General features: G+C 36.9%; 1 long non-coding RNA gene across 2 annotated transcripts in view; it reads left to right on the forward strand.

Annotated features, from left to right (window-relative positions):
* Positions 1–25,803, forward strand: part of LOC145991980 (uncharacterized) — a 175,361-nt gene extending 149,558 nt beyond the window's left edge. For both annotated transcript variants that reach the window (XR_014442110.1, XR_014442109.1), the window contains 2 exons: positions 18,755–18,811; positions 25,658–25,803. This is a non-coding gene — a long non-coding RNA (uncharacterized LOC145991980). The remainder of the gene's footprint in view (positions 1–18,754; positions 18,812–25,657) is intronic.
* The last annotated feature ends 1,560 nt before the right edge of the window (positions 25,804–27,363 follow it).

Here is a 27,363-nt window from a genome sequence, read left to right on the forward strand (position 1 = left end):
TTTAGTAGTGGTATTTGTGGTACAACCAGCGCCAGAAAGGAAGAGCTCCCCTCCAGCAGCTTTGGCTATACTTAAAACTTGCTCAACATGCCCATATGAGCTTTTTGCTCTAGTGTGGTACCCCGTCTAATCCAAGATTTTTGTAAAAATGCCCTCGGGAATTTTTCAGAAAGGAAGAGTTTTTTCGGAAAAGGAAGAGCCTCCTCAGATTGATTTGTCTATACTTACAAAAGGCACTTCTGTGAGATTGTTGTCCATAAACTTGTCAAAAATATGCCCCTCCTCATATTTTTTTTGACCACACTTAAAACTAAGCCAAGATGCTTATAAAACCCACACCCACACACACCCACACCCACCCACACCCACACCCACCCACACATATTCACTTCCGGTCTACTTCCGGTCCACTTCCGGTTTACTTCCGGTCCACTTCCGGTTTACTTCCGGTCTACTTCCGGTCCACTTCCGGTTTGCCTACTTCCGGTCCACTTGTGGCCAAGTTGTGGCCTATTTCTGCTTTTTTTTATCCAGCATAGAGTTTTGATTTGAATCCCAAGAAATTGTATATAAATACCAAAGCCAAAAATATTAAGTGTATACACACATACACACATACACACACACACAAAGCACAGTGTTGAACCCAACTGATATTTTTATCCAGCATAGAGTTTTGATTTGAATCCCAAGAAATTGTATATAATAAACAACAACAAAAATGCCGAATCAAAAACATTGTAATCAATGCAATAAAAATATATTTAGCTCTAATTGGGCCAGACACCAAAAGATTTGTAACCCAGACAAATACAGAACTCCCACAAAAATTTGCCCCAAATGCAATAGAAAATATAACATGCAATACTTCACATATACACATAAAGATACTTGCTCTGCACAGTCATCAACACAACCATCTACATCTGGTCTGAAAAGAAGGCATGAAGCACCTCTTAATGCCAGAGCAGCAAAGCAGCCACGCTATGCACCCATCCGTAGCAGTTTTAATGCCCAACTTAGGGATTACCGGTTTGTATCAAAGCCAAGATGTGGCATTGAGAATTTCTTGAACAGTATAAATTCTGATCTGCAGGCAATTCTTAATGCACAAAATGGCTCTTATAAGCTCTCCCTGAAATTGTTTACACAATATAAGAAACCAAACGGCACAAAATTTATACAGCCCCACATAACAGAAACTGTACCGGTATATTCAAATGCAAATTCAGACACAATAATAAGCAGCTTGATAAATCAACTGAACATCAAACACTCTGAATTTGCGGCAAAAGAGTCCGGATGGAGCCTATGTGGCTCTCCGCACAAGTTATATGTTAATATTTCTGAATTCAGTCCATTAAAAGGTTCTACTTATGTGCCATTACCTGCCAATATCAAAAACAAACAAGCCGTGGTCAATATAAAAAATAATGACCAGAAATGCTTTTTGTGGTGTATTTTAGCTGCTCTGTATCCAGTTTCAAGGGATCCTCAGAGAATAACTTATTACAAGCAACATGAACATGATTTTGACGAGGCAATGGAGGGTTTGGAATATCCAATGTCTGTTCAGAATATTGATAAATTTGAAAAAAGGGCCAGGCATATCAATGGCAAACAATTATCTATTAATATATTTATTTGTTCCACTGGCAATTGCTCGATAGCACCTCTCAGAATCAGTACATTTGATGATGATTCTGCTTTTCCGATTGATCTGCTCTTAATTGAAGGGGATGGCACATATCATTATACTCTGATAAAAAATCTTCAAGCTTTAGTCAGAACACAACTAGACAAAACTCATAAAATATTCAAGTTGTGCAGAAGATGTTTGTCTGTATTTGATGGTAGAAAAATGGTGAATGGTGTTTGTGAAGAGAATGCAGAAATTGCTAAAAACAAGTTAATTGAGCATCTGAAATACTGTGGCAACCATAAACCTGTTCATATGGTGATGCCTAATCCAAGTGAAAATTGCAAATTCAAAAAGTTTGAAGCCTTGTCGGAACACCCAGTATATATTGTCTGTGATTTTGAATCAAACCTCAAACCTCTTGCATTCTGCAATCCAGATCCCGAAGAATCATCAAGTACACCATACCAGCTACATGAACCTTCCAGCTTTTGTTATACAGTTATACGGGATGGTGTAGCTAGTGAGCCATACTTATACATGGGACCAGATGCCATCAAAATATTTGCACATAGAATAGAAAATGAGTGCCGTGACATAGCATCTAATTTCTTATTAAAATCAAAACCCATGTTGCCTTTAACAGAGAAACAGATTGAGGATTTCAACAATGCAGAAAAATGCCCGGTATGTGATTGTGAATTTTCAGATGCAAATATCAAGGTGAAACACCATTCTCATACAGATGGTAAATTCTTAATGGCCCTGTGTAATAGCTGTAATATTAAGATCAAGAGACCAAGATTTGTCCACATATTTTGCCATGGAGCATCCAATTATGATTTCCATCATCTGATCAGATACGAGGGGTTTGACAAGCAGAATTTAAATATTTTAGCTGAAAATGATGAGAAATATATATCTATTAGCAAAATAATTAAAATTGATGGTGTTCCTATTCAATTAAGATTTCTTGATTCTTACAGATTTTTATCGGCTAGCCTGCCTACACTGGCAAATCAATTATCTGATGATAAATTCAAAATCACACGTGCCATGTTTCCAAATCAGGACCTGAAATTAATTAGGCGGAAGGGTGTATATCCATATGACTATGTTACAGATTTTTCTAAATTTGATGAGTGTTCTCTGCCACCACAAGAAGAGTTTTACAGCAGAATCAGAGGATCTGGAATCACTGATGAAGATTATCACCATGCCCAGTTGATGTGGAACAATTTAAAATGCAAGACATTTGGTGATTATCACATGGCATATTTGAAACTTGATGTCACTCTCTTAGCTGATATATTGCAGGCATTCAGAAAATCTTCCATGCAAAATTATAAACTGGACCCAATATATTTTTACAGTGCCCCGGGCCTAGCATGGTCTGCAACGTTTTTGAACACTAACATGCATTTGGATCTGATCCACGATCAAGATAAGTATCTGTTTATGGAGAAATGTATAAGAGGGGGGATGGTGCAATGTTCCCAGAGATATGCCAGAGCAAATAACAAATATATGCCTGATTATGATCCAGCACGGCCATCAAATTTTATACTGTATGTAGATGCAAACAGCCTCTATGGTCATGCCATGATGCAAAAACTGCCATATGCAGGGCTTGAGTGGGTTGAAGATTTCAATATTGAAGATCTTAAGGACTTTGATGACAGTGACTATGGACTCTTCTTAGAGGTTGATCTGATAATTCCTGATGATTTGCACAATACATTTTCTGATCTGCCCCCAATTCCCGAGGTTCAGTGCTCACCTGGCTCTAAACAGAAGAAGCTCATGATGACTCTGGAGCCAAAACAGGGTTATGTCATATATTACAAAAACCTCCAGTTCCTGATGAAACATGGTGTCCAAGTGACCAAAGTTGGAAAAGTTTTGAGGTTCAGGCACTCAGAATGGTTGAAACCATACATTGATACAAACACGGAGCTTCGAACATCTGCAAAGAGCCAATTTGATAAGGGCTTGTTTAAATTGATGGTGAATTCTGTGTATGGCAAAACTATTGAAAATGTCAGAAAACATACCGATGTTAAAATAATTACTGACCCCAGCCTGAGCAAAAAATTGGTTGCAAAGCCCAACTTCAATTATAGAAGAATTTATGATGAGCACATGGCACTTTTCAACATGAAGAAAACAAAGATCAAGTTTGATAAACCTATTTATGTAGGGGCTGTGATATTGGAATTGGCCAAATTACATATGCTAACATTGTATTATGATGTGCTGAAACCTTTTTATGGTGATCGTGTAAAATTATTGTACATGGATACGGATAGTTTTATTCTTGATATTAAAACAGAAGATGTTTATCAAGATATTGCACAGTCTGAATTGTTTCAATATTTTGATACCAGTGAACATACAAGAATTCAACCCCACAACAAAAAGGTGCCTGGCAAGTTAAAAGATGAGACATGTGGTGATGCTATTGTGGAATTTGCTGGGTTAAGTGCCAAGGTGTATAGTTTTAAAACATGTAGTGGTGTTGCTGCCAAAAAGGCCAAGGGCATTGGCAAAGTAGCTGTTGAAAAAGATCTTGAATTTGAAGATTATAAAAATTGCATCAAATCCCAGAGTTTAATCAAAACATCAGAATCCAGAATCCAGAGTGTGGATCACTTGCTGACTAGCAATATTGTAAGAAAAGTGGCTCTGGACCCACATGATGATAAGAGATGCATTTTATCATGTGGCATACATACTTTACCATGGGGTCATTGTGATTTGAAAAATGGAAATCAATGCCCAATTACAGAGCATGATTTGAAATAAATAAACATGCCTATGAACTTATTTGGGTTCAAAAAACAGGCTATTATGGAGCTGCCAACACCACAACCCTCTCCTGATATGCTGTCTAAACTGAGTGGCTTGTTAATTATTCATCTAAACAGCATATTTACAGATAATGATGATGAAACGGGCAAAATATTGTACATATTTAACAATAATTTAAATCATTACCAATTACCTGTAGGTGGTCAATTGCAATTTATTACAACCCCTGAGGGTGATGTCAAGATTTCAATAGGGAGAAATATTTATAGAATTAAGCACTCAAACATGATTTCTGGCACTGTATATACTGTTTCTGCTGGTGACTGCTTATATATTGAGGTCCCTGGATCTTATGACAAGCTTATACCCTTTTTTATAGAATTAAGAATCAGATACTCTATAATAAATAACCACTAAAACAAAAATGCCTAATGATATATTTGGCCATACAAGACATGAAGATCACAGTGATGAGATTCTGATGCTTGATGTCAGAGTCAAGAAATTAAGAAGTGATTTACAAGCTTTACAGACCACACTCAATGCCAGTCTTCAATTAGAAATTACAAATTTGCAATCACAATGCATGGACCCTCTTCTTAAAATTGACTCAGAACTCAAAGTGCTGCTTCAGAAATATACTGATCTGGCAACATTGGATAATTTTCAAAGTTTAGAAGAAGCTGTAGCAGCTCTTCAAGCCAAATTTAAGACCCAGGCCACCAACTCTGAGCAATTGAAACAACAATTGGAAGAGCAGATTAATAATGTCCAGACACAGCTCCAAACAATTGTCAAAAGCATAAAATCACAAGAAGATTTTGATCTAGTGATTTCCACTCTAAAAGAACAGATTCAGTCACTCCAGATACCTAATCTGGATCCTCTGCACAATGCCATAGCCGAGGTTAAAGAAAAAATTGAGACACTTGAAAATTTTATGAACAACTTGCCATCTTCTGATGCTTTGAGTGCAATAACTCGGAGTGTAGCAAATATTAAGCTGCAACTTGAAACATATGAAGATTTTGGAAAAATTCAAAGTTCCATAACCCATCTTGAAGGTACAATAGCAGCAGTGCAAAGTGATTTGGCAAATGTACTATAATCCCGATTGCCTGGAATTGTAGATACCCTTGTCAGTGTCCAGCAACAAATCACAAAGCTTGAAAACCTCAACACTGAATCTGAACTGTCTCATTTTCATCACTTGATAGATGATATCCAAACAAAACTTGAAATTTTACAACAATCAACACCCTCTCAGGCAGATATAGCCCTGCTCCAAAATGCTATGCAAAATGTGGCTGATGCTTCTGAATTAAACAATGTGAAATTGGCACTTGAATTTTTGCAGAATACTGTTTCAAATCTTCCCACATCACAGGAACTTAAAAATATTAAGAGGGCAGTGAATAGGATATTGAAATCAGAAGATATCAAGAATATCCAGACAGAGATCAAACATCTCACTCAGACAGTTGCCACTCTACCAACCAATCAACATATTAATGAACTGCATGCCCTGTTTGAGGATATCAGAAGACAGGTCCATGATCTTACTGCTCAAAATTCAAAATTGGCAGTTGTTGAAAATTTACAGCAAATTGTAGCTAATATCAAGCAACAGCTAGGGACCATGGAATCCAATCAAGCAAATGCTCTGTCTGTTTTTGCCACCCAGCTTCAAGAGATTGTGCAACAATACAAGAAACTTGTTGTGGACATAAAAATCAAGCCAGGCCATGATGATGTTGTTAGGACCATCAATGAGCACCTTGAATCTGTAACAAGCAGATTGCTCACAGCAGAAAAGGAAATAACAGGCATAATCGAGAATCCAAAACATACAGTAATTCTTGGATTGTACAGCATCCCCAACAAAGAATATGATTCACCATTTACACCAGGTGGCAAAATATATATGCTGTCCCCTGCACAATTTTATTACCAGTTTTTTGTTGGGGGCACACTGAGACCAATCAAGATCAAATATTGGCTTCAACCACAGGCACACCACTACCCCACCTTATCAATAACAAATGCTGACAACAAACCAAAAATCACCAGTGTAGAGTTAGAGGATTTTACAGATCCCAATACATTAGAAACAGCCTATACTGAAGATGATGGCACTTTGGAATTTAAAATACATATTGGAGACAAATTATATTTAGAAAATCCTGCAGTCTCAGCTGCTGAACACCCTATAGTTGCAATATTCTTGTTTACATATTATGTCTAGACAAATTATTGTTGATGAATTACACAGACAAGCCAGACATAATTATAAGAGACTGCCAGTAGTCACAAAGGGCATAGATGATTTATGGCAGAGCGACTTGATTGAAATAGCAAGTGGACAGTTGAAAAACTTAGACAAAATCAACAAGGGCTACAAGTATCTACTCACTGTAATAGATACATTTTCAAAATTTGCCTGGGCTGTGCCACTCAAATCCAAGACTGGAAAATGTGTTACAGAAGCCATCAGGACAATCATCAATCAGAGTGGAAGATCACCGCGCTATTTGCAAACAGATAATGGCAAAGAATTTTATAATTCAGTGTTTCAACAATTTATTAAAAGCCAGGCAATAAAACATTACTCGAGTTACAGTGATCTCAAAGCCTCAATTGTTGAGAGATTCAACAAAACCCTAAAAAATCTTATGTATAAACAATTTACACTTCAAGGTAATTATAAATGGATTAATATTCTTCCAGAACTTCTACATAAATATAACAACTCGGTCCATTCCACAATCAACATGAAACCCTCTGAAGTAACTTCATCTGATGAGCAAAAATTGATCAGGACTGTTTATTATCCTAGATATCAGCCAACAACAAGAAGGGCCAAATACAGGGTGGGCGATCAAGTAAGAATCAGCAAATATAAGCACTTATTCAAAAGAGGCTTTACGAGAAACTGGAGCACTGAATTATTTACAGTGGTTGAAGTTAAACCCGGGACCCTTAACACATATATAATAAAGGATCACCGAGGAGAAATTCTCAAAGGCAGGTTCTATGAAGAAGAACTCAGCAAAACTAAACAGCCTGACACATATCTCATAGAAAAATCATCCGCAGAAAAGGCAACAAGTTATTTGTCAAATGGCTAGGACTTCCAGAACACAGCTGGATCGATGCAGACAAAGTGATAATATGAGCACCTGGGATGTTATAAAAAGGCTGCCAGAACCTGAACAACAGAATAAGAGAAATGGCAAGTTGCTGCCTGATAATATTAGGTGTCTTATTGTTGGGCCATCTGCTTGTGGTAAAACTACACTAATGGTTGATAATTTTTTATTGGCACCCAACTGGTTAGACTGGAAAAACAGGCACTTGTATGTCTTCTCTAAGAGCTTGGAACAATTAAAATATCAGCAGCTGATGAAGCTATATGATGGATTGGATATAGCCACTTTTGAACCAGATGTTAAGCCACTTCATGAATGTCTCGATAATTCTGTTGTTGTGTTTGATGATATTATACTGGATAATCAAAACAAGGTTAGAAATTTCTTTACACAGGGCCGACACAAAAACATTGATTGCTTCTACCTGGCACAGACTTTTTCTAAAATTCCGAAGCAGCTGATCCGAGACAACAGCAATTTTATATGTGTGTTTCATCAAGATCATACCAACCTCAAACACATACATGATGAATATGTAGGTGGGGACTTGAGCTAAAATGATTTTTCCAAGTTTTGCAGTAGGTGCTGGAACCAGGACAGTTATGGGTTTGTCACAATTGATATGACAAGAACACCCAATTGCGGCAAATACAGAAATAAAATCAACAATTTTCTAGACATTGAAACATAAATAAATAACCATGAAAAGGCCAATCATTGATGATCTTAAGTTAAGAGATTATCTTGTAAAAAGATTTAAGGGATGGAAATCACAGAACCGTGGAATTTATGAAAAACACAAACAAACAGAACAGCCTGTCATTGATGCTATTAATAATTTAGGTAAGAATATCAAAACTGTTACAGAGCAGAATCAAAATTTGATCACAGAGCTTGTACCTGTAGCTGCTAGGAACATATTAGATTATCCATTCACCCCACTTTCCAGTATTCATACACCTAGTCCTATTGCTCCTAGAAGAATTGAAGCTACTCAGGATCCTATTGAATTGGGTCTTCTTGCACAAAAATATTTAACCACACCTAAAGACAACAAAGATGAGGTGTTTGGCTTATATGCTGACACAGAGCTTGATGGCAGCATCATACATAGAATTGGCAATTTCAGAGTAACTTTTATGGGGGATGATCTGATTGTTTATTCAGAATCTCGTCTCGGGGAAAAAGGTGCTTTTGTTAAGTACCCCGGAACACCTGGATTGTGGGAACTGATGACTAGGAAAAGGCCTGGCAGCTATACAGATCAAGATTATGATTATTACAAAGAAATATTAATAAAATCAGATGCTCTATACCAGAACAATGATCCCACACAAAAAAGAGTCAAGTCAAGCAGTGGAGCAAAATACAACAATTTAATCAAGCCCATATGGTCACAGATCAACACTGGCAGTGGAATCAAACAATACAACACCCTGCCTAAAGAATTTGTGTGGGTTGATGATGTCAGGAAACTTGTAGATAGGTTATTGGTGATAGCTGGGGAGGAAAATGCTGGCAACCACAATTTTTACAATGAAAAGGTTGGAATTATGGACATGATAAGCACAAAATTGTCTAATTTTATAGTAAATGACACTAAGGGGATTGGATATCTCATAAAAATTATTAATACCCTACCACCTAAATTTTGGAATATTTCTGAGGGTCGGGGGTTGGTTAATGACATTATAAACAAGCTGCCATTTGAACTACACATTCCAGGCTATCAGTATTGTGGTCCCGGTACAAAATTGGACCATAGATTAAACAGAGGTGATCCTGGTGTAAATCCCCTAGATGCTGCTTGTAGAGACCATGACATAGCATACAACACACATTCTGATCTTGACAAGAGACATGTTGCAGACAAGAAATTAGAAGAGGCTGCATTTGGTAGATTTGTAAGCAAAGATGCTTCTTTCAGTGAAAAAATAGCAGCATTGGGGACCACCATAGCTATGAGCACCAAACAAAAACTGGGGTGGGGGCTGTGAATATATATATAATAAACATAGGATGAAGGCCAAGGGTGTTATGTATCAAATACCTTATGCAGGTCTCAAATCTCTTAAAACTATTGATAGTCTTTTAACCAAAAAGCAGCGCAAGAAAAAAAGCTCTTGTCTTGCAAAGGGACATGGTATGAAATTGTTGCTTAGTACCCCCCAATTAAAAAAAATACAACAATCTAGGAAAAAATCACATGTAGGGGGATTCATATTTACCATCCCTGCCATCTTAGCTGCTCTCGGGGCTGTTGGGAGCTTGGCCGGGGGATCAGCTGCCATAGCAAAAACAGTAATAGATGCCAAGAAGAATAAGGCAGAATTAGATGAGCAGAGGCGCCATAACCTGGCCATGGAGAAACAAGGCAAAGGTGTTAAGAGAGCCATGAATAAGTTTAAAAAAAACAAGAGCCGCTTACAAACCAAGATATTGAAGCTTTAATCAAGCCACTGGGCATCAAAAATTTTAGAGGTGTGTACATGTCTGATTCTTTACCGGAACAACCACTCAACAAAGAGTGTGGCATTGTTAATTTGGATGAGTACAAAAATCAGGGCACTCACTGGATCTGTTATCTTAAATATTTAAAAGATGAGGCATTTGTGTTTGATTCATTTGGAGGTGTTCCACCTGAAAATTTAATAAAATATCTAAATTCAGCTAATCTTTATTACAATAATGCCCGTGTTCAAAACTTCAAAGATGTTAATTGTGGACATTTGTGTTTATCTGTTCTCAGATATATGTCTCAAATAAATAAACCATCAATTGAAAATTTTCAAAAAGCCTTGTGGTATCTGAAACATCATGGGGGTATTCCATCTCACCAGCCAAAATTCAATATTGAAACTCAAATTACATGATGACATAGTGTATCCCAAAACAATAGCTCTCAGAGCATTTTACGGCATGTACTTGATACCTAATATTACACACCACAACAACAAAATTGCAGTAGGGGATCAAAAAATTGTCATCACTCTAGGGCAATATAATCTGTCCACTCTAAATGCTCAATTACCCAGAGGTGTAGTGTTAAGTCAAAATTCTGTCACTCACAGAGTAGAGATTGTATCTGCTACAGAAACAGTGGATCTGGGTACTATAGGAGAGCTGTTAGGATTTGAGAACAACACAAAACTTGAACCAGCCATGAAACACACTGCTATTAATATACCTAAATTCTTAGCCATAGAGACTCTGAATATTCACTGTAATGTGGCCGAGGGTATGATCACCAAATCAAATGGCATAGGCACTCAAAAACAAACCGGCATCATTGCAACATTCAAACCTAATTCCGAATTCATGGAGCCAATCATCTACACTCCATGCCCAACATTATATTTTCCTGTGTGCCATAATAGAATAGATTATATTGAATTGATGGTCACTAATGAAAAAGAAGAATTAGTTGATTTTGCTGGAGCCACAACAACTGCAATCATAGAGATTAACATTTAAATAAAAATACATACAATGGAAAATATTGAGAGTTATGAGCTACAATCATTCCCCCCAAACAGGAGGATATTTGCAAATTTAAATCAACCCAACACAGAAATTGAGGTTGATCTTGATGTAGGGGATGGCTTTATACACCCCCACAGAGCAGATCTATACATCAAATTTGATGTTGTAAAGCTCGATGGAACAGATTATCCGGTAAATTCAAATATAAGATTGGTAGACAATTTTGTGCCGCATCTCTTCTCTGAAATTGAGATCAGAAAGCATGGTGTTGTTATAAACAGAGTGGATTATCCCGGCATTACCTCCACAGCTTTGGCCACACTAAAATTATCCAAAACCGAGGCTTCATACTACAAAATAGGCGGATTTGAGGCTGGTGATAAGATATTATCTAAGAACCACACAGTGCTGTTCCCTATGCGCCTGTTGCCAGGATTCTTCTCAGATTACAAAGATATCATGTGGAAGGGTGGTTTAAGAATTACATTTAGAAGAGCTGCAAATGATAATAATGCTTTGATGAGGTACAGTACAATAAACTCTACCGGGGAAGCTCTGCCTAATACCTTACCAGATGCAGGCAAATGCATTATTCAGACTATGGAGCTAAGAATCCCTGTTGTTGAATATGAAGCCAGTTATGCTCTTAAATACAAAGCTGATATCCTAAAAAATCCACACATTCCTCTGCAATTTTATACATATCAATGCGTACAGAAGCCCGCATCTGGTACTTATTATGAGTTTGATGCTACAAATTCATTCTCCAGTATACAATATGACATGCCTGATTTTGTGGTGGTACTGTTTCAGACTGGAAGACATAATAATCAGGAAAAAAATTCAAGTAAATTTGATAACTGCAACATCAAGAACATATATCTTAAAAATGGCAGAAATGAGGTATTTCCTAGAGAAAATTACAATTTAGACATTTCCAAGGATGATTTCCTCAAATTATATGAGGCTTTTTCGGCTTTCAAAAGGGTCACTACTGGCAATACTGACATGTATTACACACCAGATGAATTCAAAACACAGAGACCCATGTTTGTCATCAATACTTCAAAAAGAAAACAAGTTGTGGTGAATGACAGGACAAACATTAAAATTATCTGTGAATTCCACGAGGCATTACCCGATGACACCATATGTAGTGTCATTGTCATAGGTGAAAAATCATATGTTTATGATGTAAGAAATGAGAGGGTCACGGAGCAATTCTAGAGGGTCTCTGCATATTGCATTGTCTTAGTGCTAGATATGCAAGATGAGCCTGGTGTCCAATTGAACTCAAACCGGAAGTGGACCGGAAGTGGACCGGAAGTAAACCGGAAGTAAACCGGAAGTGGACCGGAAGTAGACCGGAAGTGGACCGGAAGTAGGCAAACCGGAAGTAGACCGGAAGTAGACCGGAAGTGGACCGGAAGTGAATATGTGTGGGTGGGTGTCGGTGTGGGTAGATGTGGGTGTGTGTGGGTGTGGGTTTTATAAGCATCTTGGCTTAGTTTTAAGTGTGGTCAAAAAAAATATGAGGAGGGGCATATTTTTGACAAGTTTATGGACAACAATCTCACAGAAGTGCCTTTTGTAAGTATAGACAAATCAATCTGAGGAGGCTCTTCCTTTTCCGAAAAAACTCTTCCTTTCTGAAAAATTCCCGAGGGCATTTTTACAAAAATCTTGGATTAGACGGGGTACCACACTAGAGCAAAAAGCTCATATGGGCATGTTGAGCAAGTTTTAAGTATAGCCAAAGCTGCTGGAGGGGAGCTCTTCCTTTCTGGCGCTGGTTGTACCACAAATACCACTACTTCTTTTGCAATTAACTGCCTTTGGTTGAGTCTGCATAGAAGTCAATCCGCTTCATTTCTTCTTGCTCTTCCAGCAGTCCTTTCTTTCCACGGTGTTCTAATCTTGTCCTCTTCTCATAACATTCTGTGCCATCTGCTCTTTCCACCAACATCTTGTTTTCTCCATTGGCTTTAAACCCACTCCTTTTGCATTGTAAGTTCTTACTGGAAATATTTCTGCATCCATCTTCATTATGTGTCCAAACAATTTCATTTGTGCCTGATCTGTCCTCCCTGAAACTTCAACACACCAACTGTCTGTCGGATCGCCTCATTCCTAATTCTATCCTGTCTATCTTCCCAAATATTCTCCTTAAGAATTTCATCACCACTGCCTGCATCTTTATCTTGTCTCTCTCTGTCATTATCCAAGTAAGTTTCTGCTTTGTACGTAATTAATGGCACATAGTATGTGTTATATATTGCCTTCTTGCATTTCAGAGGTACATTCCTGTTCCATATTAATTGTTTTTTTTACGCTTTGATATATTCCACCACCCATTTGTGCTCTTCAGTTTACTTCCTCATCTATTCTTTGCCCAGATAACCAATATAAGAAGTGGGAACGGAAATGACCACAGAATGAAGAGAGCCAATTGACGCGGCCGACATAATTTCAGAGGATATTTGATTCGGTACCATGAAAATGCACCACGCTCTAGGTACTGTGAAACACAAATCATTCCATGAGCCAGTGTTAATTTTACCTTAAAGGCAAAAACGTATAACTAGCAAAATTTGCAGCTCATGGGAACAGACCTGCAGGCAAGAAAACCATTGATTCCGCTCACATAACGGTTAGAAGGATTATACATTATACAGGCACAAGGGCAAGAAAAATAGATAGATTCCTCTTAGTTAACCATAGAACAGGAGCGCCAAAGTTTGTTACACTATTAGTCGTACGGGCTACATATGTAGCCAATGACATTCTATTTTAAAGAAATCGAAACATTATTTAAAAAAAAAGAGACATTTGTTTCATGGCAATTTTTTGGTCGTTTTGAACCCGTTGTATGGCGATTTCAAATTTTGTTTTTGAAAAAATGAGTGTTTGTTTCCAAGAGAACGTAATGCGTAATTTTTTAAAAAAAAGTTCCTTCGAAAATGTATGATAAAAAATACTTAAACAGTTTTCACATATTTTTTTCAAAATGTTGTTAGCATCAATTTAGTGAAGACAATTGTGTACAAAAATGTATGATATAAGCATAAATATTATGTAATCATCATATTGTGATATATTACGCTAGTTGAATATTGCGATGAAAGGAAAAACATTGTATAAAATAACTTCTTTTAGTACAAGCTTTGAGTAGACCATTGGCAACCGAATGGGCGATTTTTTTTAAACATTTTCCTCCCCTTTCGAAAATCGCTTTCATAAGCCAAAATTTCAAAAATTACATCAGCTAGGAGTTCCTTCTAGAGCACTGAAGTGAATTTTTGTGTAGTTTGCTTTCACTGTTTTCTAGATATTATCAATAGTTTCGCGGTTAAGTAAGTCTATTAACTTAATGATATTATCTAGATAACAGTGAAAGCAAAGTACACGAAAATTCATTCCAATGCTCTAGAAGGAATTCTAAGCTGATTTAATTTTTCAGATCTTGGAATATCACAGCAGTTTTTCGAAAGGAGAGGACAATTTTGAAAACAAAATCACCCATTCGGATGCCAAAAATCCAGTCGAGCCTTAAATTCAAGTTTTTTTAACAAAATACAAAAACACACAGAAAATATTTTAGAAAGAAATTTAAATGTAAAATTTACATGTAAAGAGCAGTATATCAGTCCAAACTAAAGTCTTATTTTCTTGAATGAATGAAAGGTAAGCACACTGTAGCAGAATACCAAAGAATGCGTGCATATTTGCAATGCGTTTCTCGCATCCCAACGAAGATACCTTTTTCCACTAGATCAATATAAATAATAGTACAAACGGTGATAATTTACAAAATGTTACTGTTGTGAAAAAGTTCAAAACACTACAGTTCCGACTGGGTTTCTCTTTTTCCGTTTTACTCCAGGCAAGCGAAAAACTATATTGAGTGATCGTGTGTGGGCGTAGGAGTTTCCAGGGATGTATTTTATTTAATTTAAATTGTCTTTCGCAAGAAAATATCTTCCCAAATCGGTTCCATTTTTATTACTGGATGTCAGGTGATTGTTCTGATCCATATCCTCTACATTATCCTTTAGCGATTGTCCTCAATGACGTCATCTTATTCTCCATCATCATTATCATTTGTAATAACGTCTTCAGCTTCCGAGCTGTCTTCAAACCATTGCAGAATACACAGTTTACCACTGGAAATGATGGTTTGTATTCTTCTCCCTCGATAACACGAATTGGCGCGTGGGCTATTATGTAGCCCTGACCCTAACAACGCAGAGTAATTAACACTTAGAAATGTGTAAGCACACTTAAAACTTAGAAAGAGAAGAGGGAGGAAGGTACTGGGAACCATTCACCTGACTCCTCAGATGGCATTGCGTGTCAAACAAATCGGTTGGTCTACATATGTGTCCCTCGCGCCTGTTCTGGGTTAACGAGTCCCAGATAAGCCTGTAGTAATATCACCTGATTCCTGTAAATATAAAGACATACAACATGCATTCCAGTATCCAGGATGTCTTTTTCATTCCCCCTCCCTAATCTCCTATCGTAATCAATCCTTACTGTTCATGCCCTTCCGGTCATCGATGACCTCGAACGACATCAAGATCTGAAATGCCGCTATAAATGACGATTCTGCAATCATTTATATTTTTGTTTGTCCAAATGAGAAAAACTGAAAATGTAAAACTTGAGAGAGAGAAGAAAAAAACGGGGGATACTACAGCTTAGGGTATTTCATAAAAAAGGAAAGTTGGTTGGATGGACTCCTTGTTTTACTTTTTTACTTTTTTGTCAAGAACGAAACGTTGTTGGTTCAAATCACCAAATTCACCAAATTATGCCAGTAACTTTTTACTTGGAAACATGTAATCCCCTCTATCCTGTATCTCTCCCTTAGTTTCTGTGTTTCATTTTTATTATGTTTGTTCATCTCTGTAACTCTTTTCTATAAAGTTTCCTTCCCTTTCTGTGTTGAAAGTTTTCTCCAGTTTTGCACCCTTGAAAATAGACCTCACTTCCAGAGACAAGTTACCCGATTTGACGATTCTTAAAATTTCCAAAACGTTCTCATGTCCGTGACATGAAAGAAAATTATCGTAGGACGCATTGCTATACCTTGAGGGTCAACCAGCTTTAATCAAAACAGCAAATTCTGCTATGTGACTTTGCGACGAAGAACCATTAATCAGGAATCTCTTAAGACATTAATTGATTGATTTAGTTTATTGTGCTTCTTGGCTAATTTGCGAAGATGGGGATGAGTGATGAAATGATGAAATGTATGAATGGACATTCACAAACAACCAAGCCCGAGCGGGATTCGAACTCGGGACCCTTGGCGCCACAGCACGATGTGCTAACCACTCGGCCACAGGGTCCGGCAAGACAATAATTCAGCTTGTATAAATTTTTCGAGGTTTATCATCCTACTTGTGTGATCAATTTCATGGTATAAAAGAAATACACATACTTAAAAAAGAAACGAATGTGATCCTAAAGTCCATTGTGGTCGTTCCAGATAGAGTAATGAGATTTGTTTACTACCACCCGTCTTCATCTTGAATGTCTACTTTGCTATTAATTTATAATAGTGGGTGAGTGGATGAGGGGCTACAAGAATCATCATCTACTCTATCTTGCTTCCAAATGAAGATAAGCTTTCCCCCAAGTGTAGTATTTGGATATATAATTTTTCAAACATTTTCCCCGGAATTTTTCGCCACTGTGAAAATGTAAATTTGGACACTGTATTGCGTTATAATTACAATTCCTGGCTTCCCTTTAACCGTTTTGTTACACTCAACAAGTCATAAAATTCTGCAGAATTGTGGAAATATGAAGGTGTGGTAATTACAAGCAACGATAAATAATTTTTACATCATCTCTGCATGAATGAAAGCAACACTGTATCTATGAAATGTGAAATAACCCCTGTTAGAAAATGTGCACCTTTACACTTTTCCTTTCTCGAATTCAATGTTTATTTATTCAACAAAGCAACATTTTTTATAGTTTTCATAGAAAATAATTGAATAAGAAGTAGAAATTACGATATGCTGAGAAACAGATGTAATTTATTTTTAGATATGATCTCATTTTCATTTATCCAGTATAACGTCATAACTTAACAATTATAACGTCATAATTTAACAATTATATAGTCATAATTTAACAATTATAACGTCATAATTTATTTACCTATAACAAGATTTCGTACAGATCTTAAATAAGAAAATCAAATCCAGCCTTATTTCCTTACCGGTGCGGAAAAAGATACATCAGAAACAAGAACGTGGTGAACGAAGATTAAATGTATTATGCTAATCCATCCAGAGCTCTGCTTTCTAATGTTGTGACAACATTCCTTCCATAATGTGTGCACGGACACTACCAGCACGCTGCTGCTATTTGGGGTCTCCTTTTCAAATTTAGAGGCCTCCCGATGGTACAGTAGTAGCGTCATCACCTTGGAATCAAGGGGTCCCGGGTTCGATACCCGGTGGAGGTACGTAGTGGCTCGGATCGCACTATAAACTGTAAGTCCAGTCCCGATTAACGTTTATGTACATAAAGTGGACTTAATAAATCAATCAATATTTTCTTATTTATGGTCAAATGCTACAATAGGGTTCAACTCACAGGCTTTTGTTTGGACAAACACACAAGCAATTATTGCATTGCATTTGAATAATGGCATCTAATTTTTGCTTGATATACTAATGTACTTTACAATCACAGGTGTTAAAACACACATAAATATACGGGTAAAGGTATCAATCAATTGGCCTTCTGCAGCACTTTTGATGAAGAATGTAATCATGCGTTCAGTGTGTAGTATATATGTTATTTCGTTACGTACGGAATATATCCACATAATTCACAACGCCTGCTTGAGTATGTATTTCTTCCTGTAACTGGAAATGAAGTGCCTGATCAATATCAGGCATAATCAGAACCTACAGTGAAAGAGGTTGATATGTCTTTCCGAGGAAGTTTTAAGGATAAATGATCCGTCTTCAACCTATAATTATCAAAGCTGTATAAAGCCTCCACTAACGGTGTGTGGGTTGTGTGCAAAGATATGTTCAAACATGATCAAATCTTGATGCACTTGTTAGAGAGTTCAATCTGCGAATGGCAATGTCCCATGTTTCGTGTGATATTCCCATGATGGTAGTTTCTAAATCGATGAATGTTCCTTTAGCACGGTCAAATGCCCGTTGAGCAGAACATGCTGGGCAAATAGGCACTGCAACACAGTGTGATTTATGGCACTATCTCAACAGACGCTCCTTGTTTTATAATTGTACTGAATTGTTTGTTTCTTGAATGTTCGCACCTTGTGTGCCAAACATTATTTTTATTTTTTAATGAAGAGATTCATAGCAATTTTTAATAATGTGTTTAGGGTTCCTTATGCAAGTCCCTGTACCAATATATTCAAATTTCGTGTGTACACAAACTTACAACTAATAAATATAGAAAACAAATTTCAAATATTAAGATTCAAACTTAATTTATTTCAATAATTTTACATAACTTTAATAACTAAGAAATTTAATAATAGTAGTCATAGAAATATAAGAAATATATCTTAAAAGTACTATATAAGTTTAGAGAATTCAATTAGATAATTAGCAGTGATTAAAATTTTAGTAAGCCGAAACTGAAAATACATTTTTACGTACAATTACAGCGTGAAGGTGATGAAGATTGTTGCGCATCTCTGTATTGCACGGGTATGGGTATGTAGGTAAGCATATACATATAAATCCATCATATGACAATGTAATATATTTGGTCTATTAGTGTCAAGGAACCACTCTGCAGATTTTGTATCTTTTAACCTTTTGGTGCCCAAGCGTCTCGAACGAGATACCCAAAAGTAACCCTCGGGGTACCAAGCATCTCGATCGAGACGCTGTGTCAAGGTCGTAGTTTTTACGTTATAACTTTTCTATTTTTGGCTAGAATTTCGATTTTATTTTTTTATATTGTACCTACCACATGTATTTAACAGAAATGTTTTTTGCATTTTTTTTGTCTTCATGAAAATGGAGGGGGAAAGGCGGGAAAAGGTACTTCTCTTTTGCGTCGCTTTTCAAGGTCATTTTTTTGCTGACAAACGAAGACCGGCTTTGTTGTTCTAAAGCAATGCTTTTCACTCCCCCCTGCTAAGTGCAGTCGAAGGAAGCTTATTTATCAGTATCCGATGTCAAAATGAAAGCTTTCCGTGAAGGCGCAAGCAGGGGGTGGGGGGAGGGGGAGACTGGTTGTTGAATCTGCCTTGTGAGAATGGAATTTTGAAGCGCGCTGAAGAAAACCTTTGTTTTGTTTAGCACAAGTGTCCACAAGTGGCAACAGGGGTTACCCAGCATTGTCTAAAAATAGAATTTCAAGCAGCTGCAAGAATTGGTACTCATTTGTCACTACGTTCTAGCTTTTCGTCCGTGAATGTTGTGCGTAGGTTGTGTTGTGCCCAAGTGCGAGGACATTTTTTGGGTGAAGTGACAATTTTTTAAAATAATTTTTGGGGGTTTTCTCCCTTCCCCCTCCATATATACACCAAATTTGCATTAATTTTGCATTTTGACATTTTTTTTGGGGCGGGGGGGAAACACAATTTTTTAAAGAAAAGTATTTGTGAGGGGCTTTCCACCTTTTCCCCCTCCATATGTACGCCGAATGTGCATAAGTTATATATCGTCTGAATCTGTGATTCATTCTGCGTACAACGGTATATCTTTCATATCTCTAGGGCATTTAGTTTCTGAGCTATTGCATTTTGAAGCTTGAATCAGTGGCGTCCCGACCATTCCATTTGGGGGCACAACTCAAGTTACATTGGTCATACGACAATGATGCAAATATTTTTCTGTTTCGTACATGCCAGCGATAATTTCTATGTGCATTTTGAACTTTTCATATCCTTTTTTTCGGGGGGCGGGGGGGGAAACTCCATTTTTTTAAAAAAAAAAGTTATTCAGGGGATTTGCCCCCTTTCCCCCTCCATATATACGCCGAATGTGCATAAATTATATATCGTCTAAATCTTTGATTCATTCTACGTACAACGGTATATCTTTCATATCTCTAGGGCATTTAGTTTCTGAGCTATAGTCATTTCAAGGTACCGCTGCATTTTGAAGCTTGAATCAGTCGCGTGCCGATCATTCCTTTTGGGGGTACAACTGAAGTTACATTGCTCATATGATAATAATCCAAATATTTTTGTGTTCCTTACATGTCAGCGATCATTTCCATGTGCATGTCGACACTGTCATGTACTTTTTTCTTGGGAGGAGGGTGGGGGAACCAAATTTTTTCCCCGAAATTTTGGAATTTTGAGAGTTAGCCCCCTCCCCCCGCCACATATACGCCGAATTTGAAAAAAATCATATAGTCTGAATCTCTGGTCCATTCCGCGTACAACGGTATATAACTCATCTCTCTAGGGCAATTAGCTTCTGATCTACACTCATTTAATTGAAACTCTGCATTTTGCTCAAACTCGGCTTGGTACCCAGAGGCTTACTTGTGAAAAAGGCCTTGGGCGGCAAAAGGTTAACAGTGTAAGGTAATATTGTAAAATGTAACTGTATTTTAGTTATTAGCGTGTAAAGAGTCCATGCCCGTTTCGCCATACCTCATTTCATCTAACTCCTTAGAAGCACACAAATGAATTTCGAGTGTGAGACTATCTGATCATTTTGTTTAAAGTATCTATTCCATCAAGATCAATCACATGAACCAAACTTCATGAAATGATATTGTCTGTTGTCGATAAGAAAGACGCACATGAGAGGAGGTGAACTCACGCGGAAGATCGTGATGTCTACAGCGCCAGGGGCGGATGAATTGCTGAGCGACTGCACCAGGCGGTATCCTTGGTGGGGGCCAAATCGAGGTGCCTTCGGTGAATAATGCAAAAGCCCTAATTTTGGTAGAGCGTGGCTACTTTTTTTAAGTTTGTTACAACCATATGTTTCATATTGGAAAAAATTATACGAAATGGAAAGAATGAAGTTTCGAAAAAAAAACCAGATGGAAACTCAGAGTAATTAACATAAATTTATTGTAAGAGAAAAAGTGTGGTTTTACTGAAAATAATGGAGTGTAGAAAGTTAGTAAGATGTAAGACATGTATATAAAAAAAATAATGGATCCAAAGGAAATATAAAAGTGGATTTCATGCTGAGTAAGTTCAAATATACAGTCAATTGTTATGTTCCAACAGAGAAGTACTCAAGAATGAAAAATGCTCAATCTGTCCTTTTTTCATTTGTACCATTATTGTTATTTTGATATTATTATGCAGGTATTATATAAATGCATGTACGTATACAATAAACAATTTTTCCAATAGTAAAAATAATACTTAATAGCAGTAACATGATCAAGGTTTTCATTGGGAGTGGAAAGGATTATGGAGGTGGTGTCAAAAATTCCCATCGTACAGGTAAAAAATTTATCTTGAACTCTCCCTGGACAGAGCTTGCTATTTCAGCGAGATCAAATGCTGTTTTTCTATAGACGTGCTTCAGTCCGCTGCCTACTGCAGAGAACCTGCAAATTATTTTGCATGCTGTTATAGAGCAGCAGATGGAGAATGGCAAAATATCCACTTGGGGCAAATATAAATAATGATTTTCAACTTTTGTGGGTAATCTGTAAGACAAGCAGAGAAGGTAGTTGACCTTTTAATATTCTCGTGGTGTAGAAGATAAATTTGGAAGTTAAATAAGAAACTAACTGTCCTTTTATGTACCGGTTGGAACACAGTAGAAAAAATAATTAAAAATTAAAATAAACGAACAATATGTAAATTACCTCCTAACATGCAAAACAAAGATAGATTGTTAACTCAAAAATAGAATAAGGTTAAAAAGTTTTAAAATTTTACAAAATTTTAATTCAACGTTACTTTGACATAGAATTCTCCATATGTACACACAGAGTGTGTACATGTGCGCGAGTGTGTGTGTCTATGCGTGTGTGTACACTGATGGGAGAGACAGAGCGAACACTGAAAATCATGCAAACAGACAGAGTATGCAATTGGTACATCGCACTACGAGGCCGGATACTGGGTTCAGATTTCGGCCTGAGCATGGATGTTTATGAATGTCCATTCATCAATTCCATCATCCCTATCTTCGCAAAGTAGCCAAAAGTGGCAAAAAAATTAAGTATAGTAAAACAAACCAACTAATCAATCAGTCAAGAGTATGCAATTGGTGACAACCTGAGGCGTCATGATAAGGCGACTTCAGCGACATTGAACCTCCTGAGAGCGAACTGTGTTTGGAGTAAATTCAGCCTTTTATTCACATACAATTTCTGAAATTTCAGAAAGATTACAAAAAATATCTTACCAGTCGACGAGCACTCCCAAGAACCAAACCCACAACCCCATCATCGTAATTCCACAAGCAATATTCCCATCACTCTTTAGCGGGGTAAACAGAGTGGTATATTGTTTCGTTGTCAATCTGTAAAGCAAAGCTTAAATTGGCACGATTTAAAGAAAAATTAATGCTACATGTGTTCCTATCCGACCTTGCCCTTCTTGGAAGATATAAAGTCCCGCACAAACATCCAGGAGCTCTCCTTTGCTCAAGTCTAAGATTAAATTTCCATCCTCTTTAAATGATACTTAATGCCTATCCAACCCTTGCAGATCCTTTTCGAGAGGAAGCACTTTTTGACTGAACCAGTTCAGGAACATATTATATTTAAAAGAAGAAAACTAGTGCAAGAAAGCTTTATACCTTTGATCCAAATTATTTTGAATACGTATTATAAGGTGAAAAAGTAATATGTTTCATGCCTAATCTAAAGAAAAGGGAAGTTAATTACAAAAAGAGAACGTCTTGTCATAATTACATCCACACAAATCCTGGTGTAAAAAATTAATTAGATAATTTTTCAATTACTTTTGGATGACCTTTTCCTTTGCTGTCTAAACGTACAATTTAGATATACCTTCGACAATTATAATTACGTACTGAAAACCTCTGGAGGTTGGTAGGGTACCAAGTATGTCTACATAATTTCTTTGACATAATTTACTTACTCTTTAGGAACAAGGAGTATTGAAAGTCCTAACATATCTTTCTTAAGTCTTTTGAAACACTACCACCCTCACAAGGGACTAAATATCTATCTCGTCTTTCTGCTACAGAACTGCCCCTAACCAGCTTGAACTACAAAATAGATATTTATTCGTTTCTGGTAACTTTAACATTATACTTTCCTGAAAGAAAATCTGAATTTTGTCTAATGCGTTTTGCTTAAAGGCCCCATACAAATTTTTGCATACATTTTTTTTAAATAACGTTAGTTTGAAAGAACAATCAATGCTAGGAATTTAGGAAAATATCAAGGATTCATACTAATTTAAAGAAATTTCGAAGATTTTTTGGGTTTGTATTTGCTTATTTGCTTCGATTCGGACTGGATCAATTTTAATTCCCATTGTTAATAATATAAGGATTAAGATTGCAATTTCATCCCTTAGGAACTTTGACTTGCTAGGAGAAATAATAATACTAAATTTTCTCACTCGGCCTGCCACTATTTACAAATGTTTGGAATGGAACTGTTTGTCCCTGGAAAATTAATTCGACAAAATATCAATGATGAAAAGTTCCTTTAATATCTGAAAAAAAATAACATATTCATGCGTCCGGTCGCGCGATAAATTGTTCACATAAAGAGAATAGTAAGAAACTGGAACTTCTTTTTCAAGTGACAAAGCATACGGAACTGCTAGTAACCCCTACCCGCCAACGACGTCTCTAGTATTGATTATTCCCAAACACAGTTAGCTCTCGTAAGGTATGCGATCGGGTGGTTACTGAATAATAAATAAATATTAATTATTCTCTTACTTTGTCTCTCCCCTCCACCTTCCCCAAAATTTAAGACTAAAGAGGAAGCTGGATGCTACGACGCTGGACGCCAAAGAAAATGTTCCGCTCCTCGCAGAAGTCACACGTTGCAAAATTTTCTGTCTTCGTCGTTCTTTTAACAAACCACATGAGGACACTACAGTGCGACTTAAGGGCGAATGAGACAACTTGTGTTTTATATATGTATATAACTTAAACTTACTGATATATCTACACATGTAGATATATCAGTATTAAAGAGTTCTGTACTTAACGACGATCAAGTAGGCAACATTCAAAAATGTATAATTCTAACATTAATATGATATTTGTTCGCTCATATATATACATATTAATGTTAAAATAAGTGAAACTATGGCTGCTAATAATAATAAATAAACATGTGAGAATGTAAGAGCTATTATACCTTATTCGTTAAATAAAAATGTAACAAATAATTATAATGGTCAACTCGATGGTCAACTCGATGTCATTACAAGTACTAAAGTTGACGAAATCTTCAGTTTTTGTTTTCAATATGAGTCTTCAGGGTACAAAAATATAGTCTTAAAAACATTTACGGCAGAAAAGAAAATGTTCTTTCTAAAGACTAGGAGATTTTTTTCCTTTCGCATGTGTTACTATTTTTGAAGAATATATTCTGTTTTACTTCAGTTTGTGAGGAGGGATTTTAGTTCTGATTATATGAGACAACATTGGTAAATTTGTATATTCCTCTCTGAAATAATTTTTAAAATTAATTGATTGTAGAAATTGTATCTATTTTTTATATTTATTTGAATATGCAGTTACCATAATTGAGTGTGGTGAACCTAAGGTTTAGAATGTTGTGATGCAAATAATTAAGATATAATACAACACCTTATTACATCATTATTGTAGGTGTTTTCAAGAGTACACTGGTAAAATATTAACGTCTTGTAGTCAGTATGCACTTTTTGTTTTTCAGTCAGGTTGCATAATGTTTGAGATTCCAACTTAAACGTACGTGGAGATGCAATTAGCCTATGAATGCATAAAGTGATTTTACAACAAGCTGTTGACCTCAACAACTTAATTTTTGCATTACTTTTATCTACAATCACCACTCTTACCGAAATAAACAAATTAGTAAATTCAACAACTAAAAATTAATATGTAAAATAATTAATAAAATATCGTCTCATGTAAGGAAAACAATTTGAAATATGTTAAAATAAGGGATACGAATTCATATACTTACATACCCACACATCCAATAACATTTAATTACATGTATAAAGTTGGTGAAAGATAACTGAGGCTATTCATTGCGATTTGAGTACACAATATAAGGTTGAAATCATTATTTCTGGTTATTCCCGTTAGAAAATCAACATTTAAGCAATGGTGATTATATATCAAATACTGATAACCTTGCGTTGATCATCCTGTAAAAAGAACTGTGACTAAATATATTTTCTCTACTGAAGCAAACTTAAATTTGATTGGCAGATTCAATTTTTGCAGCGTTTTCTAGTCGGAGTGATGCCAGCAAAATTTTCTGAGACTGTAGACTTAGCCAAATTGAATGTGACATATGTTTTGAAGTTTTCCACGCTTTCTATGTTTAAAATGCAAATATGAAATTGGTTATTTATAATACTAAATATGATTCGTTATAGCTTTTAAATCTGATTTTAGTAAGAGTGAATTTTGTTTTTCAGGTTTCCAATTTGAAAATGAAACTGAAGTTTCAGAGATTCACGCACGTTTTGCACTTCTTCAAAATGGAACACACAAACATTAAAGAAATGTCTGCTTTAATATACTTTTCAAACAAATTTCACTTGTAACGACGTTACCAATAAAGGATAATTTACACTAATAATACTAGTATGATTATGTAATTATAAATTAAATTATAATAAATTGAACAATTCCAAATATTTTTCCCCACCGTTAACTTTTGAAAGGTTCATATCTTGCTCTCCCAAGGGGAAAAATCCTTATCCAATTACTTGTGATGCCTAGGACAACAACCTCTCGGTCCACTTTTTTTTGCAGGTTTTACTGATGCCCGATAGAGCATGTTAAATATCAGAAAGTGACAGAAATAACTAAAATAATATACCTTGGTATATTGAGAGTTATGTATTTGTGACAAGTTTGGTTCCCTTACGTCCCGTTGGCGTTTCGCGGTCAACATGCTAAATTGCAATATAACAAGCTACTCATAAATGGAAAACCATTTACATTGAAAGAACTGAAATCCCCCAACAACGTCTCGTCAAGACCACTTCCAGCACGTTCCAGAAACGCACAAGTAAATTTGGCAACTACTTCGAACAAAGGACACCAATCGTCTCTAGGAAAGAAGGAAGTCGTCGACCTTGGCGGAAACAGCAGGCCTCCCCCCACACCTTCACACGGTGGACAACCGCCAGCGTCTGGAACTACATCTGATAGAACTTGGACGTCCAAAACCCCCAGGCCATGAGTTTCGGAAGGTGCGTGCAGCTTCTATGGAAGATGAAGACGATGGCCGAAACTCGGAAGCAAGTTGGAAATCCACACCCCCTCCCAAATCCCACCCCTCGCCCAAGTGACGTGGTAGCAGTGACAGCAACGGAGGAAGAATGTCAGCCCGGGGGCAACTCCCACAAACATAAACACGCGGCAGGAGAGGGTGACCAGAGAGACAGAGAAGAGAGTCCTTCGGAGCTGCAGCTGAAATCAGTGCAACCGGCGGAGGGAGACAAGGATGATTCTGGACACTTCCAAGATGCAAGTGAGGGAACTTCCTCTTTAGTCCAAAATGTGGAACGCTCGGTCAACGACCCCAGATTGCGTATCCTAACCTGGAATATCGAGGGGCTGGAGAAGAGAGTGCGTGACGGGAGTTTTATGGAATTTGTCCAGCAATTTGACATTCAGTGTATTACGGAAACTTGGGGAAGGTCTAATAGTGTTCCAGAGTCACTGGGGGAGGGGTTCTCGAAAGTCACATGTGGGAGGGCTAATAGAGGCAGGCATCCGGGTGGGATAGCAATCATATTTAAACAAAAATGGAAAAAGTTCATAAAAACACTAGATATTAATAATGAGGGGATGCTGGGGATTCGATTTTCGGGGGGGTCTCTGAACTTCATGCTAATAGCAGTATAGAGGCAACTACCGGGGTCAAAATTCTACTCAGAACAGTTTTTCGATAATTTTGGAAACTATTTGTTGCGTTTGGGGGAGGATCACCCGGGAATCAGCATCGTAGAAACGGGCGACCTGAATGCTTGCATAGGGGGGGAGGAAGTTCCATGGGACACTTACCGAGAGATCGACGGGGTCCAAATGACGGATGACAGAATGTATTTCGGACACAGGAGAGGAAGCAAGGACAAAACTTTAAACGCGGGGGGGAGGCCGCTGTTGGATC

This window comes from Lepisma saccharinum, chromosome 9 (assembly GCF_977018435.1).
Source record: "Lepisma saccharinum chromosome 9, izLepSacc3.1, whole genome shotgun sequence".
Lineage (NCBI taxonomy): Eukaryota > Metazoa > Arthropoda > Insecta > Zygentoma > Lepismatidae > Lepisma > Lepisma saccharinum.